The sequence below is a fragment of the Pogoniulus pusillus genome, unplaced genomic scaffold, assembly GCF_015220805.1.
Source record: "Pogoniulus pusillus isolate bPogPus1 unplaced genomic scaffold, bPogPus1.pri scaffold_50_arrow_ctg1, whole genome shotgun sequence".
In the NCBI taxonomy this organism is placed as follows: Eukaryota; Metazoa; Chordata; class Aves; order Piciformes; family Lybiidae; genus Pogoniulus; species Pogoniulus pusillus.
In genome coordinates, this window is record NW_026974708.1 from 1,108,912 (window position 1) to 1,126,518 (window position 17,607).

The 17,607-nt window shown below is 59.7% G+C and overlaps 1 protein-coding gene, 1 long non-coding RNA gene and 1 other non-coding gene across 9 annotated transcripts in view; 1 reads left to right on the forward strand and 2 right to left on the reverse strand.

The window, feature by feature from the left end:
- Positions 1-123: 123 nt before the first annotated feature.
- LOC135174223 (U2 spliceosomal RNA) lies at positions 124-314 on the reverse strand. The gene has a single exon (XR_010301809.1). It is a non-coding gene; the product is annotated as a U2 spliceosomal RNA (small nuclear RNA).
- Positions 315-9,104: 8,790 nt separating this feature from the next.
- On the reverse strand, positions 9,105-11,380 carry LOC135174207 (uncharacterized). Of its 2 annotated transcripts, none has more exons than XR_010301791.1 (3): positions 11,164-11,380; positions 9,700-9,853; positions 9,105-9,418 (listed from the first exon to the last, which is right to left on the reverse strand). It is a non-coding gene; the product is annotated as an uncharacterized LOC135174207 (long non-coding RNA). The 2 variants fall into 2 exon arrangements; XR_010301790.1 differs by having other exon boundaries at positions 11,128-11,380.
- Positions 11,381-11,683: 303 nt separating this feature from the next.
- The window catches only part of LOC135174192 (gastrula zinc finger protein XlCGF57.1-like), a 59,432-nt gene continuing 53,508 nt past the window's right edge, over positions 11,684-17,607 (forward strand). For 4 of the 6 annotated variants that reach the window (XR_010301782.1, XR_010301781.1, XM_064141417.1 and 1 more), the window contains exon 1: positions 11,684-11,852. The gene's annotated coding sequence lies outside the window, so the exon portion shown is untranslated. Of the gene's footprint in view, positions 11,853-16,599; positions 16,984-17,607 lie in introns of those variants that run through there. The other 2 variants (XM_064141418.1, XM_064141420.1) reach the window with 2 other exon arrangements.

The following is a 17,607-nucleotide window of genomic DNA, read 5'->3' on the forward strand; positions in this document are numbered from 1 at the left end:
GGGGAGCAGCAGAGAGGCCAAGCCCCGAGCGCAGCCCCTGCGCGGGCAGATCCTGCCCGTCACGGGCGGGCCGAGGCGCCTCAGCTGCTTCACGTCTGTCGTTAACCACCAAAGGTCCCCGTGCGGGGGTGCACCGTGCCTGGAGGCACTGCAATACCAGGACGATGCGCGGAGCGGAGGGAGCAAGCTCCGGATCCAACTCCCACGGCCAAAAATCCGTTTAATATAAAGTCCTCTCATCGAGGACGTATCAGATATTAAACTGATAAGAACAGATACTACACTTGATCTTAGCCAAAAGGCCGAGAAGCGATAACCCCAAGCCTCCCCACACACCCACCCGTGCCCCACGGGGCTCCCCTAGCTCACGGACACCTCCCTGCCCACACCAGCTGCCTCCCCGCTCCGCTCCCCGTCCCTCCCGCCCGGTCTCGCTTCTCCGCGCGGACACCCAGCGCCGCTCAAGCCCCCCCGAAGGCTCCCTGAGCCTGTGTCCCGGCAAGCCTCGCGCTCCTCATTACCATGCCCCCGCCCGCTCTCTGCATTCGCCCCGCCCCTGTCCTGCCTTCCGGCCAGGGCCATCGTCCGCCCCGCCCCGGGCCTCGCAAGCCCCGCCCCTCTCTCAGCCCACCCTTCCTCATTGGCAGGGCTCGGCGCGGCCTCCTGGCGTCCCATTCGCTGCCTTCTCCCCTCATTAGCATCTCTCCGCCCCCTGGTACCCATCGCGCTCCCCTCTGGGTCACGTGGGTTGCGCTGGTCACGCCCATCCTGCGGCGCCCATCGCTGCCTCATTAGCATAATCCCCACCCACCTCCCCGCCACGCCCCCTCCCTTGCTCCGCCCCCTGCTCCCCGCCGCTGCTGCCGCCACTGACGACAGGGAAACGGCTCCGGCTGCGCCCTGCTCGGAGCCCTCTGCCTCTGCCTGCCTCGGGGAGGAGAGAATCTGAGCGCACAAAACCAGGCAAGGGGCACGGACAGGGAGGGAGACTTCGGCTCCAGCTGATCTGCGCAAGGAGCCCCACACCGGCAGAGAGTTCTGGGGCAGGGGTGGGTATGGCAGCGCCGGGCACAGAGGGCATCGCTCCGCCGACCCTGCACGGCTCTTAAACACCTCCAGGGTCGCTGACTCCACCACCCCCCGGGCAGCTCACTCCAGTGCCTGACCGCTCTCGCTGCGAAAAAATGACCCCTCCTGTCCAGTCCAAACCTTCCCAGCGGCAGCCTGAGGCCCTTCCCCCTGGTTCTGTCGCTGCCTGTGAGCAGAGACCAGCAGCAGCCTCCCCGCAGCCTCCTTTCAGGTAGCTGTGGGCAGTGATGAGCTCTGCCCTCAGCCTCCTGTTTCACACTAACCCTGCCCAGCTCCTCCAGTCGCTCTTCATCGCAGTTACTGCCCAGGCCCTTCCCAGCTTCCTTGCCCTCCTCTGCACCCACTCCAGCACCTCCACATCTCTCTTGGACTGAGCTGCCCCAAACTGAACACAGCACTCGAGCTGTGGCCTCACCAGAGCCGAGTCCAAGGCGACAATCCCCTCCCTGCACCTGCTGGACGCAGCATTTCTGGCACCAGCCAGGCTGCTTTTGGCGTTCCTTGCCCCCTGGGCACTGCTGCCTCCTGCTCAGTTGTTTGCCTATTACATGCCCAGGTCCCTTTCTGCAGGCAGCTTTCAGCTTCCCCAAGCCTGTAGTGTTGCTTGGGGTCGTTGTGGCCGAGTGCAGGACCTGGCATTTGGCCTTGTTGAGGCTCATCCCATTGACACTGGCCACGAATCCAACCTACCCAAGTCCCTCTGCAGAGCCTCCTCAGCCTCCTGCAGATCAACTCTGCCACCTCCCTTGGTGCCATCTGCAGACTCGCTGCTGGCACACTCTGTGTCTGCTCCCAGGGCATCAATAAAGATGTCAAACAGAAGTGGTCCCAACGCTGAGCCTGGGACACACCACTTGTGCCTGGCTGCAGCTGGATTTAGGTCCATTTACCACTACCCTTGGGGCCCTTTTGCCCAGCAGAGCTTTACCCAGCAGAGCTGTGCCTGTCCAAGCCATCAGCAGCAGTTTGGTCCCAAGAGCTTGTCCTGGAGTCCTGTATACCCCATGTGATGGTTTGGGCTCTTACCCACCCCCCTCACACTTTTGGAATTGCCCCAGCTAACTCAGAAGGCCTCCAGGAATATAATGAAGCTATTTATTTTACAGCAGCAAGTATACAAGCAGCTATTTACAATATATACAGTTATATACAGAAATATACAAAGCATAAGTAATACAGAAGCACAACTCCCCTCCCAGAAACCTGAGTCCCCAGGAGGGGCTCTCAAACCACCCCAACACATTCCCCTGCCCCTCTCAACCTTACTCCAGTTCTCAGAAAGAATAGAGGTGCAGCCAAGAGGTTAAGAAGGAAGGTTAGTGGCAGTGGGGTTAAGGAGATGTGGCTAGGTCTGAAGCTCAAAGCGGAATGAAAGACTGTCGGAGAACACGTTCGGTGGAGCGCTATGGGAAGATGACTCTTTGTTCACCAATGTGGTTAGATGGTCAAATCCACTTTATTTCTGTGATGCAGTGACTTATATGCACTTCTAGCAAGAGGCGTGCTCCACCAAGATTGGTTACAGTCAGAGGGTCCAGAGTTACATGTTGTCGAGGAACGCAGTTTCGCGGCAGAGTTTATGGGGAAAAGACGCGAGGCGTTGACTATTTTATCAGTGATTTATTGCAAAAATGCGAATTCCCCTTCCCGAAACTACGCCACCCTTGGGAATTCTTTTGATTGAGGTCAAAGTAACATTTCCGAAAATGGCAAATTAAAGAGTCTATGATGTTTAAAGAGAGTTCTTTCGAGTCTTTGTGGTTTGATTTAATAGTTCGTCAGCTACTCACAGTCTGTAGCTTTGTAGGGAGTCCCTTTCTCCCGATGAGGGTCCAGGCATGTGCAGGCTCCCAGCCTCTGCGGCTCGGCGTGTCCGCCCGAGGCGAGGCTGGAGCAGGCGGAAAAAGTTTGTTGTTGTTAGAGGACAGGAGCGAGGTCCAAGATGGAGCAAGAAAACCCAAAAGGGTGGGAAAAAGGGCCCCTATCCTGGCCTGTCCACCATTTTTATAATGTTCAAAATAAGACTTGCCCACCTTTACGTTATTCACATAGATTGGCACAAGACAGTAAGCAACTTATACAATTGGGTAACATTGCCTAAACAATATTAAGACCACTCCTCAAGCCAGCCCACCTGCAGGTGCTGGGTAGGCCTGAGAAAGCCGGTTTTACTAACCAAAACAATAGCCTGTTTGTCTGAGAACCAAGGCCAAGTGAAAGGGAAGCATGGCCAGTGTTTACCTTTCACTTACCCTAGGGAGAAATCTTCCCATGGGACTGAAAGATTGTTTTGGTTTTTCGATGCTCTTGGCTTTTTAATGTGAGGCATTAAAAATCTGCATGACATGGAGACTTTAGAGGGGCTTTTGCTACTCTCCATGACACATGTAAGGTGTGCATAGGTTAACTTATCACAACATTCTAAGGGTCAGCCTCCATCACCACCCACTCCAGCCCCTTTGGTTATCTAGTCTCTGCCCACTGCAGCTGTGTGTGGGGTGCTTAGTTGTTTACAGCTCGATTTCCTGAACTGAGAACCAAAGATGTTCCCAGCACGGGTTGCTCATGTTTATAATTCTTGTGTGCTGTGCTAACAAGAATTTCTCCAACAAAAGACAAAATGGAGAGTGTTATCAAATGTTTTCCTTCTTCTTCCCAGAACTCTCAGCGGGACTGTGAGAGAAGGAGACACAACCATTGTTTACCTTTTCACAGCCTATTATCTAGTTCTTTTCACCAAAACATTCTAGCTTGCTTCAAACTAGCACACCCCAAAATGCCTCTCCCTCCCTGGTTTGGAGAGGAAAAAGGCACAAAAAACCTGTTTCCCCCCTGCCCTGCAGGCGTGGAGGTGCAGAAAAGCAGAGAATGTCCCCAGGGACAATGTGGGGGAAGGGAACCCTCCGAAATCAGGCAGAAGAGACATTGGCACTCAGAGAATTCTGCTGTGTCTGTCCCTGTGCAGCAAAAAGCTACGAAGTCGCGCAGGAAGCCCAGGTCCCAACCTGTGGAGAGGATCTCGCGGAGAAGGGTTAAAGAAAGGACACTGCACAGTCCAGTGTGGATCAAAAGCGAGTGACAACTGCATGCGGTAGACGCGCGCTTGTATGTGCTACAGACAATATATGCATGCATGTAAGGAGCCAAATGGCTGAATCCCTGTGCTAGTTTGAAGCAAGCTGGAATGTTTTGGTAAAAGAACTAGATCACAGGCAGTGAAATAAAAACAATTGATGTCAACTTCTCTCACAGTCACGCTGAGAACTCTGGGAAGAAGAAGTAAAACATTCTCCATTTTGTCATTCACTTCTGCCTTTGCCTTCAGACCTAGTCACATCTCATTAACCTTACTCCCACTAACCCTGCTCCCTAACCTCTTGGCTGCACCTCTCTTCTTCCGGAGAACTGGGGTAAGGCTGAGAGGGCAAGGGGAGGTGTTGGGGTGGTTTGAGAGCCCCTCCTGGGGACTCAGGTTTCTGGGAGGGGAGTTGTGCTTTTGTATTGTTTATCCATTGTATATTTCTGTATATAATTGTATATATTGTAAATAGCTGCTTGTATATTTGCTGCTGTAAAATAAATAGCTTCATTTATATTCCCAGAGGCCGTCTGAGTTAGCTGGGGCAATTCCAAAAGTGGGGGGGCGGGTAAGAGCCCAAACCATCACAATCCCGAAAAACCCCACTTGCATGGTGCACCTACTTGCTGCTACAGCTGCAAACCTACCTTCTTACCTCAGGCAGAGTCAGCTGGATTCTGCTCTGCTTCAGTTGTTTGCTGACTCGTCTAGGACAGTGCCTCCCGGCCGAGCTATATCAAATGCTGCCTTTGTTTTCAATGAAGCCTTTGTTTCAGTGTGGCCTAGCACAGCCTTACTTTAGTTCTATATACGCATCCTGCTTGCCCAGCATTAAGTCCTGTGTGTTCTCCTTTAGCCATTCTGCAACACCAACCGGACTCCCTTGTAGCTAGTGGGGAAGAGAGCTCTGGTGAGGAGGACTCCATGGGGCATAAAAGCCTCCTGTCTGTCACAACGACACAGATCTCGGACATTAAAGGCAGAAAACGTGGCACTGCCACCGCTACTGTTATAAAGTGATACACAGACATGCAGCTCAGTGACTTGCAGATCAAATACATGAGAGAGCCAGGAGACTTGGTGGCAGAAAATGTCTATAGGGTCTCTCGAGCTGGTGGGGAGAAAGTCCTCTTAGACTCTGAAGAAGCAGCTGGAGACTGGGGGGATGATGTGTTCCTGACATGTGAGCCCAAGGGGACGCACAGCCTCACCACCCAGATAGCTCACTGGGGAAGCAGCTTTCAGCCAGCTTACAGGGGGGAGCCAATGGAACTAAGAGTTACCAGCTCCTCTGACCTGATCACAGCTCTCCGCAGACTCGCCTGTGTGCAGGCAATATAGGATAAGGGAAAATATAACTGCCCCTTAAATGCCCCCTTAGATCCAGAGCGGTTACACCCTATTGTGCAGGGATTGCCAGCGAGCCTGCAAGTCTGAGCAGTGAAAAATACAGAGACAATTCAAAGGGCGATTGCAGAAAATGCAGAGGAAGAGGCACAAGAACCTGTGATGACTTGGGCTGAACTTCTGACAGACTTAAATGCTCATGGGCTCCAGTTTGGGTTTGGTTCTCCCGAAGACAGAAAGTCTGGAGAGAGACGATCTGGTGCTTCTCCCACAGGAAAAACCAGGACCATGCTCTGACAGGTCCGGTCAGTAAAGGACTACTCCAGGGGGACAGATCCTGCAAACCTGTCCCCAGGAGACATACAGGAAGGGATCAACACAAACAGGGCGATTTGAGATCCAGACAGCTGAACTCTCTGACAGATGCTACAGGCAAGCCCTATCCCTAGGGCTATCCAAAATCATCCTGAAAGAGCTTAGCAGATTGGCAGCTGAAAGATTTAGTACGATGCATTCAAAATCTGGCTGATAAGCCCAGAGACAGCCACGACAAGCCCAGGGCCAGTGCCTTGCCCAGTGGTGGCTCTCATAGCAAACGCCGGAGCACAGAAGCAGCAGCCCCCCTGTGTGATTGTTTCCCTGGCGTCCCTGGGCAGGGAGGTTAACTCTTCCTTACCTTCCTGACAGGAGACAAAAAACTAAACGAGGCGGTGGCTGCGTCAGGCCTCTGTCACTGCTTTGTTAATGTCTGCCAATGATGAGCCTTTTATCTTAACCCTGACTGGACCCAACAGAACTGCTGTGAAACTGCTAATTGACACAGGTGCTCAAATTAGTGTCCTAAATTCAGCCCTGGCAAAGAGCCTGGGGATACAGCCACCCCATAACAGGACAAAAATACAAGGTGTTACAGGGCCACCTGGTATCTGCTATCAAGCTAAAACAAGGGTATGGCTCCCAGGGGGCAAACGCAGCACCTTGGTGGAAGGTGCCTTAAGCCCCTACCCAGGGAATGTATTGGGGTTTGCTGTGCTGGCTGGCAAAAGATGGCATCTTCCAAAGGGTCTTTTTGGAGCTTCAACTCCTATGGGGTGGAGTCAAGGAGGGTGAGAACAGCCAATGTAAACACCCTGCAGTTGGCTCCAGCGTTACCCCAAGCTGGCATCACCTATGTATCCCAACACCCCTTACCTGCAACAGCCAGGCAAGGCCTCTCGGAGGTGATCGCCGCCTCGGAGAGGAGACAGATAATCTGTGGGACTCACTCCCCATACAATTCCCCGGTCTGGCCAGTTAAAAAAATGGATGGATGCTGGAGGCTTACTATAGATTGCAGGAAGCTGAATGCTAACACCCCTCCCCTCGCAGCTGCTGTGCCTTGCCTAGCCTCAGTGGTCACAGCCATTCAGGCTGCATCCCACTCGTGGATGTCCGCCCTGGGCATCCGGGATATGTTCTTCATGATCCCACTGAGGGAGGAGGATAAGCCTCAGTTTGCTTTTACCTGGCAGGGGATTCAGTACACCTTTAATCGTTTAGCCCAGGGGTACAACCACTCTCCTGCAATCACCCACAATGCACTGGCAGCACTTCTGGACACCATCAAGGTCCCAGAAGGCATTGCCATTTATCAATATATAGATGACATCCTGGTGGATGGGGACAACAAAGACCAGGTGGGCTCAGTAGCAAAGGCCATCTGGGAACTGCTGACCCAGAATGGGTTAGACATCCTCTCTGCCAAGTGCCAAGGCCCAGGACAGGAAATCAAATTCCTTGGGGCCTGGTGGGTAGCAGGAGCAGTGGCAGTGGCAGCTGACACCCTGGAGGAAATTGAAAAGGGCCAAATCCCCGGGAACAAAAGGGAGCTGCAGAAATTACTGGGGAGCCTGGGGTACTGAAGGAAGCATATTCCTGGCTTCTCAGTGATTGCCAGGCCACTGTATGATCTGCTGATAAAGCTCAGTGAGAGCCTTAAAACCCTTAAGGATGAATTAAAGGCCTAACAGAAACTGGGCCCATTACACCCACAGGACCCCTTAAGGGCAGAATGAGGCTTCTCAGAACATGCCTCCTATTGTGGAATATATCAGAAGGGACCTAAAGGCCCCACTGGAGCCCTCTTGTTTTCCTCTACAGTGCTCAAGGGCACTGAAAAGAGGTATTCTGACTGGGAAAAGGGGCTCCTTTCCCTTACAAGGGCTGCTAAGGAAGCAGAGAAGCTTCACACCACACAGGATATTGCGGTGCAAGGACCTTTCCTCCTGCTTAAACCAATTCTCAAGGGACCCCCTCCACCAGAGGGGATAGCCCAAAAATCCACTGTAAGAAAGTGGGAATTGCCCAGCTCATGCCTCTGAGAGAGGGTCCAGCCAAGGTGTCCAAACTCCAGCAACCAGCAAACCCAGATACAGCTTTACTGGGACAGCCCCACAAGCCATCTCCAATAGATGTAGCTCCGGAGAGAACCACAGACTCTGATACTGAGGGAGAGTGGTTCACAGAGGCCTCTTCCCAGAGGGTGGGCTCACAGTGGCACTACAAAGCAGCAGCCTTAGAAATCAGTACAGGCAGGACTGTTGCTGAGGAGGGTGAAGGCAGTGCACAAGTGGGTGAACTGCAGGCCCTCATGTTAGCTGTAGAAAATGGTGCCAAAGCATCTACACAGATTCCTGTGCCACCTTTAAGGGAGCTCTGGAGTGGATTTGCCAATGGGAGGCAAATCAGTGGGAGATTGGCAGCACCAAGGTCTGGAGAGCTGGAGATTGGCAGAGACTGCTGGAGATAGGCCAGTCGAGACCCATCAAGGTGGGGTGGGTCAAAGGGCACTCTAAGAAGGAAACCCCTGCTGCAACATGGAATCAGCAGGCTGACTGCCTGGCACCTATCCATGTGGTGAGCAGTGGGGAAAAGGATTGGGAGAGATTAGCTGAATGGTTGCACCTTAAAAGGGACATCCAGGCAAAGCTGATCTCTACTACGAGTGCAGGCCTCGGGGGTGGGCAGTCTCCCTCTCAACATGTGGGACCATTATTTCAGCCTGTCCACAGTGCCAGATGAGGCTGAGGGCCAACCACCCAAACCTTGCACCAGCCCAGCATATCCACCAGGACAAAAGTCTCTGGAACACCTGGCAGGTGGATTATGTGGGACCCCTCAAGCCATCACATGGACAGAAATACATAGTGGTTGGTGTAGAAGTGGTCTCTGGTTTAACCATGGCCACTGCCACCAGTGCAGCCTCAGGAGCTCAAACCACTGAGACTCTCAAACCTTGGTTTGGCATCCTGCCAGTGCCTGAGTGCATCCAGAGTGACAATGGATCACACTTCACTGCAACCCCAGTGCAAGACTGGGCAGCAGTGAAGGGGTGAAATGGGTGTTTCACACCCCATATTACCCCCAGGCAAATGGCATTGTCGAGAGGGCAGTCTGGAGCCTCCGTGCCCAGCTCTGTGCCACCGACAGCAGCATCTGCACCAGGAGGCTGAGGTGAGAAAGCCTCCAGCTGCCTGCTGCTGCAGGAGGTTCTTCAGCAGCTCCTACTCTATGAAGCTCCTGCAGATAGAGGTCCTCAGCCCCAGAGGTCAACCAACCAACCCCTTGGGGACATGCCCAGCCCCATGGGGAGATCAGAGTCAGGATTCAGGCACCCATGGGCTTGGTGACAACACCTGGAAGTGCCTCCAGGCCTGCAGATGGAGCTCAGCAGCCTACTTATGAGTCTGGTTCTGGAAAAAAGTTCTGGGGAGGGCAGGGCTGGAGCTCCAGAGGCTGTCCATGGGCTTCACATCCTCCTGGGGAACATGAGGTCAAGCAGAAGACAGCCCAGGACTGTGTCTCCCAGCCTGGTCACAGCCCCCTGATGCCTCTCCATGGGGCAGAGGAGAAGCCTCAGCAGCTCTGTGGAGGAAAAGACAAAGAGTGGAGGGGAGAGGAACCTACCAGGCCTGGCTGTGGTGGGGACACACCTGAGGGACACCTGGGGGTCTGCTGGCATTGCACAGGTGCAGGAAGCTCAACTCAGCCTGGCTGTGCTTGTGGCAGGGTTGACTGCAGGTCACTCACAGGCAGTGCCACCTCTGTCCCACCACCAGTGCTGGGAAGTCCTCTGTGGGGAGGGGACCTTGATGCCATCTCTGCTCCTCACCTCCCAGCCAGCTCCATCCCACCACCATTCTCACCTTCCTTGACCATCCAGGCCCTGCAGCAGCTCTGGTCCAGCTTGGCTTCTGCTGCTGTCCCCAAGGCCATGCTAGCAGCAGGCTGAGGTAGGCTTGGCCCAGGGCTCTGAGGAAGCTCCAACCTCCAGCTGGACAAAGGCACAGCCACAGCTCCCTGCATGCAGACAACAAGGAGCAGGGGGTTGGAGCCACCCCAAGCCCAGCCCAGGGTCCTGCCCTCCTTGGTGCCCACCCACCCAAGCCCACACAGCCCACGGGGGAGGCCCTCTCCAGCTGCAGCTCCACTCTCAGCTGCCTGCTCTGCTCCTTGGGGCAGCTGAGCCAGGGCCCTCTCCAGCTGCAGCTCCACTCTCAGCTGCCTGCTCTGCTCCTTGGGGCAGCTGAGCCAGGGCCCAGGGTGGTCTGCATGGAGCAGACTCTCCACAGGAGACCTGGGGTCCTGCAGGCCAGAGAATGGGTTGGGCTGAAGAAGGTCTCTGAGGTTACTGAGTCCAACCACCCACCCAACACCATCATGGCACCAAACCATGTCCTGAGGGGAGACAAATTGCTGCTCAGATGAGACAACAGCCACAGAATCATGGAGGTTGGAGAAGACCTCTAAGGGTATCAGGAAGACCTCTAAGGGCATCCAGTCCAACCATCAACCCAACCCCACCATGGCCATCAAACCACATCCCCAAGTGGCCACAGGTCTCTCCCAGACCCCCAGGGATGGGCACTCCCTGGGCAGCCTGCTCCAGTGCCTGCTGCTGTCACCTCCCAGCCCTCCTCCCATCTTGCTCCAGGGGCAGGGCAGATGCAGAGGAACTCCTGAACGCAGAGCCAGCAGGAGCAGGGCAGGGACTGTCCCCCTGGGCTGGGCACTGGGGAGGCCACAGCTGGAAGCTTGGGGTCAGGCTTGGGCTCCTCACTGCCAGGACACTGAGAGGCTGCAGCAGGGCCAGAGAAGGGCAACCAAGGTGGGCAAGGGTCTGAGAACTTGTGAGGAGCAGCTGGGGGGCAAAGGAGGCTGAGGGGAGACCTTCAGCTCTCTACAGCTCCCCAGAGGAGCATGCAGCCTTCTGGGCTCTAAGTCTTCTCCTAAGTGATGGGACAAGAGGAGATGGCCTCAGGTTGGCCCAAGGGAGGTTGAGCTTGGCCGTGAGGAACAATTTCTGCCCCCTGAGGCTTGCCCAGGTCTGGCTCAGGCTGCCCACGGCAGGGGTGGAGGCCCCAGGCCCGGAGGGTTTCCAAGCCCTGGAGGTGTGGTGCTGAGGGCCACGGCCTGGAGGTGCCCTGGGGCCATGCTTGGGCTCCATCACCTCCAAGGTTTTCTCCCATCCCCCTGGTGCCTACCAAGCGGAGCTGGGGCACTGCCCCCACACCACCTGCAGCCCCTCAGAGGGCTCCAGAAGCCTCTCCCCGCCAAGGAAACCCCTCCGAGACCTGCCAGGAGCAGGATCCCACCAGGCTGGTCCTCACCGCAGCCATCTGGGGCCTGCTGCCCAGCGCCAGGCCTGAGCTGCCTCCTGCCAGCGCCGGGGGGAAGCAGAGGCCCAGGGCCGGGCTGCAGCTGCTGCCGGCCGGGCAGAGCCGGAGGCTGCAGTCGCTGCCGGGCGCAGCTCACCCCCGGCGGCTGCGGTGCCCTGGGGGCACTGGGGCGGCCCCCCCGAGCGCCGCTGGGCCGCAGCCTCCCCGCACAGCCCTGCCCTGCCCCGGGCCGAGCCCCAGGCCCCGCCGCGGCGCCTGCTGGGACCCGCAGAGCTGCGGCGCCGCCGCCTCCCTGCCCAACCCCAGCGCTCCGCGGCGCTGGTCCCGCCCTCCTCGCTGCTGATTGGCTCTGCGCGCACCGCCGCGCATAGCGGTTGGCCGCGGGCACAGCAGCCTGGCCGCTGATAGGCGGAGAGCGGCGGGAGGAGGGGAGGGCTGGGCCGGGAAGGGGGAGGGCGGTGGCGGTCACGGCGGCGCTGATTGGCTGCGGCTGCCCGGCTGGGGGCGGGACTTCCGCTCCGGCCCGCGCTCCGCTGCCGCCCGCGGGGTCCGTTCCGGGGCCTCCGCCGCAGGCTCTGAGCTCCCCAGGCCGGCAGGAGCCTGCCGGGGCCGGCGCTCGGCACCGTCCTGTGCGCGGAGCTCTGCCTCGGCCTCCGCTCTGCGCCCCCCGCGTGTGCCAGGTGGGGAGAGGGCAGCGGTGGGGCTGAGGGGGAGCGGAGCCCCCGGGGGCCGAGGGTCGTGTGCTGGGTCCGGGAGGGGCGTGTGGGGCTCCGGGGCCAGGTGCGTGGGGTTGGGGTGCGGAGGGTGCGTGGGGTGCGTGTGGGTGCGCTGGGTGGGTGCAGGTTTGTGCGGCAGCAGTGGGTGGGTGCGGGGCAGGCTGTGTGTGGCTGTGGTGTGGGTGAGGGGCGTGAGGGTGGGAGTGGGCAGCGCTGGGGCTGTGAGAGGCTGTGTGCGGGTGTGGGGGGTGTGAGTGTGGGGAGCTGCGTGGGGCCGCGGGCAGGCCGTGGGGAGCTGTGTGGGTGTGTGGCGCTGGGGGCGGTGTGGGAGCTGTGCGGGTGGGGTGCGGGTGGGGCCGGCAGAGGTGTGCAGGGTGGGGGTGTGCGGTGCCGTGGGTGGGCTGTGTGCGGCTCTGTGGGCGCGGGTGGGGCCGGTGAGGGGTGGGCGTGTGGGGGGCTCCTGGTGCCGCTCTGCCGCTCGCTGTCGCTGCTCGGGGCAGCTGCAGGCGCCCTGTGGCCGCTGCTGTGTGAGCGAGCGGAGCCCACGGGTGGGCTGCGGGGGCTGCCCTGGCGCTGTGTGCCTGGCCCTGGCCCCTCTGCTGCCTGCTGGGCTGGCGGCAGAGCTGAGGTGGGAGCGGCGCCGTGGGGGCTGGTGTGGGCAGGAGAGGTGGCGGTGAGCGTGGGGCTGGCTTGCGGCAGAGGCTGCCGTGGGGGCTTCGTGTCCGCGGCGAGCCCTGGGGGCTTGGAGGCTTGGTGGCGGCAGGGGCCGGGCGGCTGCGGTGCTGCAGGGCAGCGCTGGGCTGAGGGCCGGGCGGGGGGGGGAGCCCGGGCCGGGCCGTGGGCTGGCTTTGGTGGGGGTGTCAGGCGTGGGTGCTGTGGCCGTGGCGAGCCCGAGCTTGGGAGCGCCTGGGGCCGGTGGCAGCTGTGGGGCGGTTTGGCTGTGCTGGGGGCGGTGGCATCGGAGCCCTCTGTGCCCGCCAGAGCCTTGCTGTGGGGGTGTGGTGTGCCCAGCCCTGTGCTGCCAGCACTGCCTCGAGTGCCCCCAGCCCCCTGCCTTTGTCTGGGGACCCTCTCACTGCAGGCTGCCCCCAGCCCCCTGCCTGTGTCTGGGGACCCTCTCACTGCAGGCTGCCCCCAGCCCCCTGCCTGTGTTTGGGGACTCTCTCACTGCAGGCTGCCCCCAGCCCCCTGCCCCCTGTGCTGCTCCACAGGAGGTTCCTGATTCCCCCCCGAGTAGGACCCCCTGGTTTTGGGAGACCCTTTCAATTTGGGGGACTTCTTTCCACCAAGTGGGAGCTGTTGAACTCCAGGAGACTTTATCAGTGGGAGCTAAAATAGACCTAAAACTGCTCCACTGGAGCCACAAAATGTTCCACTGGACTCCAGAATAGCTCTGGGGGGGCCCAGATTGGGTCCTGGCACTCCAAATGTTCCTCCAGGATGCCCCGGTGGAGCCCAGGACCCTAAAATGGTCCTGAAGCAACCTCAAGTAACAGCTTGGGACTCCAAAATGCTTTCCTGAGATCCTTTAGTTTCCCTCCTGGCACCTCAGAATTGCTCCCAGTGACCCCAAGATGATCTTTCTGCATCCCCAAAATTATCTCTGGGCTCCCCATGTACCCCCAGGGCTTGTGGGGTGATTTCTTGCAGGGTGTTTGTGGTGAGGGGTGGCCATGGGGGGTGGCAGCTCTGGTCCCAGCTGTTACTGAGGCCTCTTTTCAGGCTGCGTTTGCCACACCTGGAGTGCTGTGTCCAGTTCTGGGCCCCTCAGTTCAAGAGAGATGTTGAGGTGCTGGAAGGTGCCCAGAGCAGGGCAGCAAGGCTGGGGAGGGGCCTGGAGCACAGCCCTGTGAGGAGAGGCTGAGGGAGCTGGGGGCTGCAGCCTGCAGCAGAGGAGGCTCAGGGCAGAGCTCATTGCTGCCTGCAGGGAGGCTGTAGCCAGGTGGGGTTGGGCTCTGCTGCCAGGCAGCCAGGGGCAGAGCAAGGGGACACAGCCTGAAGCTGTGCCAGGGCAGGGTCAGGCTGGATGTCAGGAGGAAGTTGTTGGCAGAGAGAGTGATTGGCACTGGAATGGGCTGCCCGGGGGGTGGTGGAGTCGCTGTGCCTGGAGGGGTCCCAGAGCAGGCTGCATGAGTCACTTAGTGCCAGGGGTTAGCCAATCAGAAGGGTTCAGTGAGGTTGGACTCGATGATCCTGGAGGCCTTTTCCAGCCTGCTTCATTCTGTGCTCCTTTGCCATCCTGCCCAGGGTGGGCACCCCCAGCCCTCTGCCAGCAGTCCTGGGGGGGCTAATGTGGGGGTTGGGCTCAGCCCCCAGCTGCTGGCAGGTGCAGGAGCTCCCTGCTGCCATCGGGGCAGGGTGCAGAGGCCAAGGCACAGGTGGCAGAGGCCCAGGGGCACTGCCAGCAGAGCAGGGTGCTCAGGCCCTGTGCAGCCTGCCCTGGGCTGTGTGCAGGGCTGGGCCTCAGGCCCCTCCCTGGGCAGGCTGTGGCAGTGCTGCAGCAGCCTCCTGGTGCAGAACTTGCTGCTCACATCCAATGTCCACCTGCTCTGCTCTCCTTGCCCTGGCCCAGCACTGCAGCCCCTGGGAGCAGTCCCTCTGCAGCCCCTGGCAGCTGCTCTGAGCTCTGCCTGCAGCCTTCTCCTCCCCAGGCTGACCACCCCCAGCCCCCTCAGCCTGTGCCCACAGCAGAGCTTCTGCAGCCCCTGAGCACCTTTGTGGCCTCCTCTGGAGCCTCTCCAGCAGGTCCCTGTGTGCCTCGTGCTGGGGCCCCCATGTCTGCCCCAGCCCTGCAGGTGAGGTCTGCCCAGGGCAGGGCAGAGGGGCAGGATCCCCTCTCTGCAGCTCTGCCCACGCTGCTGTGGGTGCAGCCCAGGCTGCCCCTGTCCCTCTGGGCTGCAGCCACCAGTTTGGTGCCTTCTGGCTCCAGGAAGCAAGAATCCAAGTGCCTGGGACAGGAGAATTCCTGCTCTGGAGCTGCATGGCTGCCTGGAGCTGGGCACTGCCAGTTGGCAGTGGTGGCACCACCCCCCCCACACAGTGGGTGCCCAGCACCTTGGCAGCCTGGATGGGAGCCCTGCTGCAGGCTGCTGGAGCCTGGGGTGGTGCTGAGCTCTCTGCTGGTTGCTCTCTGCCCTCTCTTTGCCTTCTCTCCTCTCTCCCCGCAGGGTCCAGCAGTGGCTTGGTGCTGGACTCAGCCTGGCCTGGCCGCAGGGCACCTCAGACCCTGGCCTGGCCTCGTCTCTAGCCCAGGGGTTGGTCTGGGGTGGGGGCTCATGGGCAGGAGTCCCCACTTGGGGACAAAGGAGGCTGCTGAAAGGTGGCCAGGATGGGGGGGAGGTATCCCCAGGGAATGGGGTCCCCAGATAGGGGCAATGGAGGAGTCCTCAGGTGTGGAGAGGGCAGAGCAGGAGAGGCCCAGAATGTTGCTGCCCCCTGCACTGTCTGTGCCCCTAGGCAGGAAGGGTCCAAACTGGCACTGCCATGGGCCCTGCCCCCAGAATGCCTCCAGAGTCCCCCTAGTTCTGGGTCCCTTGGGGGCAGGGGGGTCCTTTGCTGCCTCCTGGGTGTTGGGGGACATTTTTGGTTCCTTTGGGGTGCCAGGGGGTACCTGAGGGTGCCAGGGAGGCACTTGGAGGCCTCAGTCTGCTGTTGTGCTTTTCCTGGGGCCATTTTGGGCTGGACCTTGGCTTCTCCTCCTTGTGCCAGGGTCCAGCGTGGGCTGCCTGGGGGGGCACAGGGGGTCAGGGGAGGCTGTTTGGGGGTTCAGGGCTTTAGCCCCTCCCAGTGCCAGTGCCTGCAGCTGGCAGTGCTGGGCCAGCAGCCAGGGGTGCTCCTGGCTCAGCCCCTGGGCCTGGCCCCACAGTGCCTGCTCCTCATGCTGGGCCTTCTGCAGAGCTGAGAGGTTCAGGAGGTGTCAGAACCCCCCAGACCCACAGCCCCCCCCGAGCTGCTCAGAACGCCCTCCCAGCCCCCCCAGGGTGTGTTTGCTGCCAGCTTCTGCCTCAGTTTCTCCCTTTGTCCTGGAGGCTTTTGCTGTCCTGGCTGGAAGGGGAGCCCTGGCACCTGCTGCAGGTGCTGTTGGCTGTGGGCACAGCTGGGGACAGCTCCGGAGCCTGTGGTGCCTGAGTGGCCCTGCCCTGCTGTGATGGTTTGGGTGTTGCCTGCCCCCACACTTTAGAATTCACCCAGACTGGACTCAGCGGCTCTGGAACTGGAAGGAAGCTTCACCTCTGCAGCGCAGCAGAATGCACAGGCAGAGACCTGCAACCTGTGCAGTTCTGTGCAGAAACACTCAAGGTGAAAGGTAACACAGGAGCACAGCAGCCCTCCCAGAAACCTGAGTCCCCAGGACGGGATCCCAGCTGCCCTTCCCCCTTAAACCGCCCCTCTCTACCTTACCCCAGACACTGCCTTGTGCCCAAGGAAGGCTGGAGGTTGGCCAGGGGGGTTCAGAAGCAGGTGGATTAGTCACAGAGACATCAGGTTGGGTTGGAGAGAGAAGTTCTGCCCAAAGCCCAGGCAGCGACTGCGTTATCTGCGTTTGGATTCTTGTTCTTATGCATATCTGCAAGCCTGGGAGTGGAGCAGGCCTCGCGATTGTTTCACAGCCTGTGACCTCCCCAGAGCATCCCAGCTAGCTCCAAACCAGCACAGCTGCCCGGCGTGCCCGGCTCAGCCAGGCACCATCAGAGCCCCAATGCTGCAGAGCCCCAGACCCCCTCAGCCCCCCCCAGCCCCAGTGGATTCCAATCCCAGCCACAGGCTTTCCCCCACGTGCCCCAAAGCATCGTGATTGTAGCCCTGAGCCCCAGGGGATCCCAATCCCAGCCCCACAGCGCCCCACAGCCTCCCCCCTCAGCCCAGCCCAGGGCAGCAGCCTCGGCCCAGGGCTCCCTCCCGCACCTCCGCAACCGAGCGCAAGGGGGCGCAGGAGCGGCAAGGCAGCCCCGCCCCCAGCTGGCAGCACAGCCAATGGGAGCCGGCGGAGGGGCGGCCCCGCCCCCAGGGCCGAGGGAGACTCCGCCCGCAGCTGCCTGAGCGCCATTTTGGCTGCTGCTGGGAGCGGCCGCGGAGCGATAGAGCAGCGCCTGAGGTGTGCGCGGGCAGCGCTGCGGGGAGAGAGCTGCGGGGCCGGGAGGGGCTGCGGGGCCTGGGGAGCCGAGAGTGGAACCGGGAGGGGCTGCGGGGCCTGGGGGTACTGAAAGTGCTGAGAGCAGTGGGAGCGGAGGCGGAGGGGCTGAGGGGGCTGCGGAGCGCTGAGTGCGGCGGGAGCGGAGCGGGGCTGGGGCTGGCTGGGTCAGGCCGAGCTGAGCGGGGCTGGGGCACGCCGGGAGCTGTAGTTGCGGGGGGTCGGCGCCATCCTGGCTGCGGTGCGGGGCAGGGTCGGGGCTGGGTCCCAGCTGCTGAGAGTCTCTCCTGAGGGAGGTTGTGCAGAGAGCTCTGAGGAGGCTTTAGAGAGCTGCGAAGAGTTTGTCAGAGGCTGTGAGGAGCTGGGGAGAGATTTTGGTGCTTTGTGTTGCGGATTCTGTGCGGGGCTGAGGAGCCAAAAAGTGCTGCAGGTGTGCGTGAGGCTCTTGGCGAGAGGTTTGGGTGCCTGGTGAGGGGGTGTGGGGAATGCCAGGGGCTCTGAAGGGCTTCTGCTGAGTTTTGAGGCGGCTGCAGGCGGTGGAAGCAGCTGCTGAGGATTTGGCAGGCAGCTGTGAGGCTTGGGAGGGGT